The sequence below is a fragment of the Cavia porcellus genome, unplaced genomic scaffold, assembly GCF_034190915.1.
Source record: "Cavia porcellus strain 051 isolate PalLab524CR breed Dunkin Hartley unplaced genomic scaffold, mCavPor4.1 scaffold_1, whole genome shotgun sequence".
NCBI classification, from domain to species: domain Eukaryota; kingdom Metazoa; phylum Chordata; class Mammalia; order Rodentia; family Caviidae; genus Cavia; species Cavia porcellus.
In genome coordinates, this window is record NW_026947484.1 from 175091213 (window position 1) to 175099285 (window position 8073).

General features: G+C 43.8%; 1 pseudogene; it reads right to left on the reverse strand.

Moving 5' to 3' along the window:
• Positions 1-644: 644 nt before the first annotated feature.
• Positions 645-5347, reverse strand: LOC100720852 (allergen Fel d 4-like; annotated as a pseudogene).
• Between the last annotated feature and the right edge of the window lie 2726 nt (positions 5348-8073).

An 8073-nucleotide genomic window follows, 5' to 3' on the forward strand; every position in this document is an offset into this window, starting at 1 on the left:
TCCAATACCCTATGTATTTGTTACTCTTTCTTTGAATCTGATCTTTGATCAGAATCCTGTATTGTCACCATTCTTCACATCTCTTGTCTCTTCTCATCCACACTATGCCTCTAGCGTCTATGTTGAATCACCCACAAGCTGGGACACGACAGAAACACTGGGAAACTCCAGGGTGGAGAAGAACTGATTCTAGTTTGAGGCTGGAGCAGCAGCAGGGTATGGAAAAGCCACCCAGTGGCAGGAGATCCTGGATGTTGCTGGGGGAGAACAAGGTCACTGGATTTATTGCCATTCTTTATTGCATGGGGCCTGTCCTCAGCAATGTCAAGATGACATTAGTCTCAGCAGATTTATCTGTCAGTGCCACATTGGAAAAAAGGATTCTAAGGTGGGGAAATTATGGATCAAGTCTTGTGTTCCTATGGTATGTACAATGGTCTCATCAGGTCCCTGAACAACATCAGAGCATAGGGCATGTGGGACTCTTGGGGACTTGGGATAAGAGAGGAAGATTGAAGAGGACGAGGTGTCTGAAACTCAGAGTCAACTCCTGGATGCTAGAAGAGGTGCAGAGCCCAGGAAATGCCTTTATTCACTCACTGTCAGCCCCACCTTCTCCCAGATTCAACGATAAATCACAGCACTGCAAGGCTAATCATTTATTGAACAGGTCAAGAAAGATCTTATTTGTATACAGTTTCCATAGCTATGGGAATCAAGAGAAATCTAGAGGAAAGCTTTGTTTCTAGGCAAATTGATCCTCGGCGATTAAGGAAGATCTGGAGATGCAGGGATGACACTTCCATATGTGAGCATGATGGTTCTCAGGCCGCTGAACTTGCATGAGGTGGCATAGAGTTGAGGAAGAGATGCTGCAGAATCCAGGCAGGGAAGCACTCACTAGCACTAAAGAAGCAAAGGACAAAGAGAGCACAGAAATCACAGTGAACCCTTCTGGGATTGATTTGAGGACAAAGAGAAATTTTGATAGAAAGGAAAATGGTAACAATCATCTTGCACTCTAACTCATGTTACTTATCAGAATAGAGAAAGAAGTAAGTCACTTTCTTATGTTACTAATGTCATCTGAACCTTCCCTCAACTGAATCTGTGTTAAATAGAAAGGAAGTAATTAAGAGTCCTAGGATTGTTTCTATAATCTTAGCATAAGAAGTTTTTGAAGAATGTTTGGTAAACTAAGGAACAATGACAAAAGCCATAGATACTTTTATTAAATACTTATTTTATGAAAGTAGCTAAGGCTTTCATATACATGTTCTGAATGAAGCCCCATGAAAACTCATGTAGAAAACAGATGAGGAAGCTCAGAGCACAAAGAGAAGGTCGACAGCTCCATTCCCAGATGAGAAATCATGGGTGTGCAGAGTTCAAAGGAAGACATTTTAGACATACACCACCCTATGTGGAAATTGATCCACGACAGAGATTCACATACATTTATGTCTGAGTTTTGTGTGCAATGTTCTATTTCCCTCTTTGTGTTTCACATTGCGTCATAATGATTTTAAGCATGTTATCCATCTCTGAGGCATTTTCCTGTACATTAAGCCCCTCAATAACTCTAATGTACACAGCGTAGTGACAATGGGTCTTGATTCTAGGTCCTCAATCTCAAAACTTCAAACTCAAAGCTTCATTACAAACTTATTTGTGTTGGGCGCAAACCCCCACTGCACTTGGAAACCCCCCCTGGCACCTGGTCCATCCCCTCCTCGCCAGGGTCAGAGGTCACCAACCTGGAGGCTTACGTTACTTTTCACCTCTGGCCTGGAGACAGCGATCTGCAGGGATAGAAGAGAACACACTCAGACAGCAGCTGCAGGTTCTTTATCCAAGAGAAACCAAATGAGTCTTCAGGTGGGGACACAGGGGACTGATTTCCCTCCCCTGGCTCTCTCCCTTCTGTGACATGGCATACAGGAAAAGAAAGCCAGAGAGCTGAACTTACCAACGGTGGTCATGTCTATTATGTTTCCCTCACCAATTCCATTTTTATGACAAAAGTCTTCAAACTTTGTCTTGATTTCTCCACTCACATCTGGTTCTCAGCCTGTGAGAAGAGTGACGGTGACTGCTGAGTCTTGTGTATTAATTGTCAAAGTGAATGAAAGAGCAGGGCTGCAGAGGGGCAGGCGAACAGTTGGTGACAGCTGGGTGCTCAGACAGATGTCATGGAGGTAGGATACACCCTGTCCAAAATTGACCTCAGCAAGGGATCGGTGAGATCTCTCTCTCTACCTCTTCCTCTCTCCCCATCTCTCTCTTTCTCTTTCTATCTCTCTCTGTCTTTCTCTCTCTCTTTCTACCTCTCTCTCTTCTCTTGTCTTTCTTTCTTTCTTTCTTTCTTTCTTTCTTTCTTTCTTTCTTTCTTTCTTTCTTTCTTTTTTTCTTGTTTCAGAAAGGATCTCACAACGTAGTTCATCCTGGCCTTGAAGTCACTATCTAGCCCTGGTAGGACTCTTGGTGAGCCTCTTGCTTCAGTTTGTAAGTGCTGGGATTACAGGCATGTACCAGAAAATGCGGCCAGAGAGATTTCATCATCTTCTCATCACCAAAACTGAGGGATTTCCAAAGGTATGTGTCTGTCTTCAGTGAGAAATAGACCAGAATAAAGTTCGAATGACCATTTTGGGTTGCTTCCTTCATTTTCTCTCCCCATCACAGGAGAAGTGTGAGCAGAAAAATACTCTACCATAGAGCTGCAGCAGTTGAAAGTTTCCCTCAGCCTTGAAATTCCAGAGTTGAAATATAACATAGTTTGTATAGTCTGTCTCAACTACGCGAAAAACATTGTATCCGTCATCTGTGGAGGAAACAGAATTCAGCTCTGAACTTTTGTTCACAGGAAGAAATAGAAATGCTTTACATGTTCTATCCACAAAACAAATTCAAAAGCATAGTCCTGAAGAGATGAAAACGAAGACATCAAATGCCTTCCTTCCATTTGCAGCCCCTGGACTTTGTGAAATGACTGATGTCTAAGAAAGGAGTCTGAGAGCATGACCACTAGGACAGAAACACTGCAAGAGCCCCAACCACCTCCTCTCATCTTCTGTGAGACCGAGCCACCGCCCTCAGCCTCTGTCAGTGATGCATCTCTGTGCTCTGTAAAAGTGTCCTGGCCTTACATATCAGGAGCTACTTCCTGAGAAATGCACCCAGATGAGATGACAGGAAATTAGAACCTGTCTCAGCAGTTTGCTTTGCTTGTTTGTTTCTGTTTTTGCTTTTGTTACAGAAGGTACCTATGACCACATAGCATCCTTTATCTGATGGTACTATGTGCAGGGTCCTGGGTTTTGCAAATATACATGAGTTTCTCTCAAATTCAGTGTATCGGTTATGAAATGATTCCTACTTTATTACTAAAATAACTATTATTCAGGAATTAATAAAAAACAGAAAAGACTGGGGAGTAGGAAGTTCTTTACAGGTAGGAGTATGACATAGACAAGTATAATTTTTAGTGTACTCACATTCATCAGCATATACACCTTCTGCTACTCTGTTGGAAGTGACACTGAATTGCTTACATTCTCCATTTGCACTGTAAAAGAGGATGAATGGATGCTCAGGAGGTATCACTGAGACCGGCTCCATCCCCCGTACTTCAGCCATAATTCAGTTTCTGATTCTACTCAGCTTTAAAATGTTGTTGTTGTTGTTGCTGTTGTGTGACAGTCTTGCTGTGTAGTTCAGGCAGGCCTTGAGCTCACTGTGTGCTTACGTTGGCCTCATACTTGCAGCCATTCCCTTGCCTCAGCCTCCTACATGCTAGGAGTACAGGCATGAACCCTCATGCCTGGCTTTGAACTTTTCCTTGCAGTTACCTAAAAGCTTCTAGTTGCCATTATTTGACTCAATTTGACACTCTAAGAACAACGTCAACAGCCGCTTCCCATGATTACTTCCACCAGTTCTCCCCTCGGTTACTTACTCTCTACTGTAGCCATTTTTCTAGGTCACTGGTAGCAAAACGGTGGCACAAACATTGTTTGTCTTAGACTCAGATGTTAATGTATGAGTTGCTTTCTCTAAACTAAAACCTCAGCCATCAGGTTCAATGCAGGGTTTGAACTTTGCAAGGAATACAAGGTTTTAGGTTGCAGTTGGGGCACTCATCTCTAAAAGGCTCGCCTCACTGACTGGGCCATTAGCTGAGTGCTCACCATTTGCCAGGTTCTCAAAATAAATGCTTTACATGCAATGCCTGGCATGCTGCTCACTAAAAACCACAAAGGAGAATTGTTATCACTGCCTATTACCGAAGAAAAAGTGATGGTACACAGTGATGAGGATCCTTGGCAAACTAGTAACAGAAAGATTCAGTTTAAGGCAGATGAATCTAAACTCCATGCTGTTAACCTATGCTATGTTGGGATATTAATCATGACTATAGCAGCTCTCTGTTCTCTGCTTTATCCAGGACCCAATAAATTTATTGCTGTAACCAGCTCTTTACTCTTAAACTGGAAAATCCTCAAGTCCATTAACTAATCCTCAGGGTTAGTATCAGAAGAGGGGCTCTGACTCTTGATAGAAGCTCAGAACCTGTGTGTGTACACATGCACTTGTCTATGTGTGCACATATTGTTGTGTGTGAATATGTGCTTGGCTAGGTATGAGGTCATGCGCTGGGCTCTATTTTATCTTTTACACCTAAAAAATGTCACACTTACTGTGCCCAGAATGTAAAGGATAAGGCAGAGTCCTCCACGGGTTCAATGCTTTCCACAAACACCCTCAGGCTACCACCTTCCTCTATTGTTTCCCTTTTGTAGGAGGCCATTTCAACAGTATACCAATTCCCTGAAATCTGCAATAAATAAGTGAGGTGGCTAGGTCAGAAGACAGGAGGGGGGTACCACACTGAGAGCTTCACATTGAACTCTGGTGCACGGGCAGCACTCATAATGGTGCTGAATATATGAATTTGAAGTTAACACTCGAGCAATTTATACAACATTGGGACCCTTCCCCCTGTCCCTGCTGTGAGGTAGAGATCCCAAGGTCTGTGGTATTTTGATATGCTACAGTTTCTCTTAGTTGAAGGTCTGAAACCACTCCTTTTGTCTCTTTAAGAGCTTCTGCCTCCCTTAGAAGCCAGCTGGCTTCAGACTCTCCAAACCACCCCTCAAAGTCCCAGTTGCCATGCTCTGTGACTCTACCTTTCCTGCGTCAAAATTGCCTCTCACAACCTCATCGCCTTCCCCTTGGGTGCACAACAGCGTCAGCCCCAGACACAGCAGCTGCAGCTTCATCTTGGCAGGGGATAAAATGTCTCCCACAGCTCCCTGGATGAGCCTTTCCCCAGCAATGGCTCTCTCCTCAGATCCTCTGGCTTTATATCCATTCTGCATCCAGCTTGGTGGTTTAAGGGATTTCTACCTTTTCTCCTCCCTCTCTGTGAAACAGTTTTTCATTCACTGCTGTGAGGCCAACTATTGTTTCGACCTTTAGAAACTTGGCAATACAACCTCTTTAGATGTGTTAAGTGACCTTACATTTCTCAAAGCACATTCACAAAATAAATAGCAAGTGCAATAAAGCTCTGGCAGGTGGAAACAGATCTAACTGTCGATCTGATTTGGAACTGAGAAGCCAATTATGTGTGACAGGAATTTGTATAACTATAGAATTTGTATAACTATAGAAAGTATACCTTATATACTGGATTCTCTGTCTAAAATGACCCAGCTGAGTGGTACCAAGTTCAGACTACACTAAGTGGGGCCATGCATGGCATCATGTAGAAAGAGCTTCGAGGCACAGGCGCTGAAATCACGCAGACCTTGGCTTCATTTTCATATCTGTCATTTTGAAGCCATGAGGACAGGTTTTAATCTAATTATACCAGTACATGAGACAGTTGTAGAAATTTAGTAGAAGATAGCAGAAAAACCTTTGTATAGCTGAAGGGCCCCCACAGAATGCTTCATAGTCAAAGTGAGACTTACAGTAGGGTCTTGAATGTCAGGGGAGGGAATGGAGATGTGGAAATCATGGGGAGACAGCATGGCAGGAGTGAGCAATATTGTACAATAAGATCCTTCAGTGCCAGCCTGACTGTTGTAAGCTATGGTTCATTTCTGATTCAGGTTAATGGATGCTGCAAACAGAAAAATATTGATGTTATGAGAGGAGGTGTGCACAAAGCATTTTTCTTGTATGTGGATGAGCTGAGAGCGATTGGAAAAGGAGTAATAACCTAGGAACTGGGACCCTGGCAGAGACCAATAGCCAATCTCTCTAAGAGGCTGGAAAGAAAACTCAAAAGCTCGCCTTTGGCCAGAAGGTCACTGTGATAATCTCTCACTCGCTTTAGACTCTTATCTGGGACACTTCAGGTTACTGGCTATGGAATCCGTGGATAATGCATTACCAAGCAATGCTTTTAGATCCTGACTCTGTTGTTTTCAAGTCCTCAGTGGCCCTGAATCCAGACACACTGCTGCCCGATGAGGATCCATCAGCCCCTATACCATGAATGCTCCATCTTGATTGACAGCTACCAGAGCCTTCGATCTGACCCAACCAACATACCTCTAGGAGGGGAAACCATCATTCTTCTCAGATGGTAGCAGCTACATGTACCAAAGTAAACGAGTTGCAGGGGTGGCTGTAAACACCGAGACTCAAATTCTGTGTGCACACGGGTTGGTCTCTGGGGCTTCTGCTCAGTGAGCTGAACTCATCGCCTTAACAAAAGCCTTGAAACTGGCTGAAGGTAAGCAGTTAACATCTACATCGATATCAGATATGCTTTTGCTACCACTCATGTACATGGAGCAATTTATCAGGAGAGAGGACTATTGACCTCAGCAGGATATAAAACTAAAAATGTCCCTAAATATTAGACCTGCTGGCAGCAATTTGGTTACCTGGGAAAGTGGCCGTCATACATTGCAAGGCGCACCAAAAAGGAGATGATCCCGTTATCAGGGGAAACAGTTTGGTTGATATGGCAGCCAAAAAAGCTGCCACAAAATCAGTGGGGTCTGAAGAAGGGGACATAGAAGAAACCACTCCTACCCTCTTGCTGATGCCTCCAGTGTTATCAGAACCTGTGTGTACACAAAGGGACCTCCACGTGGCCGCCCAACTCCAGGGGAAGCCCGATATTCCAGGAGGCTGGTATCAGTTACCAGATGAGAGAATCTTACTGCCTGAAGTCCTCAGAGGGACACTCATTCAGCAAGGTCATTAGTCCACTCATTTGGGAGGATCAAATCTAGCTGAGCTCTTTTGGGACTGATTCTTTATATCCTAGCTATCCAAGTTGACAGAGCTTGCCAGTTCAAGATGTCCTTTTGAAGGACAAATAGTCAACTCAAAATGACAGCTCCACGTGGAAACTACTCGTTTTCGGGGAACTTCCCCAGGAGAACACCTTGAAATAGACTTTACAAAAATAAAGAAGCCGGGTCTCCAGAGACACAAATAACTGCTAGTGATGGTCCACACCTTCACTGGCTGGGTGGAGGCATTTCCGACCAGGTCAGAATCAGCTCTCTCAGTGGTTAAAAAGTTGTTATATAAGATCATTCCACATTTCGGCCTACCCTTATCTTTGGGGTCTGACAATGATCGGGCTTTCACGGCCAAGATAATTCAAAAATGAACCCAGGCCTTACACTTTGATTGGAAACTTCATGGCACGTACCGGCCTCAAAGCTCAGGGAAAGTAGAGAGGATGAATCAGACATTTAAAAATACGATTACAAAGCTGTCTCTAGAAACCAGCGATAATTGGGTAAGTCTCCTTCCTTTTGCCCTCCTGTGGACCCGATGTACTCCTTATGTTTCTGGTACATCCCCTTTTGATGCAATGTATGGGAAGCACCCTCCTCTCATTCCAAAACTCTCTGTAGAAAAATAGGTGCAACTGACTAACCAAGATCTCATTAAGTCCCTGCAGGCTATTCAGCCCATCTTGACCTCCATACATTGGTTATTCAGGCTGAAGCATCGTCCTGTAGACTCTCACTCTGAGTCCAGCCCGCTGGGAGAACCCAGTTCTCTGGTCCTAGTCAAGCGTCACCAATGAGACAC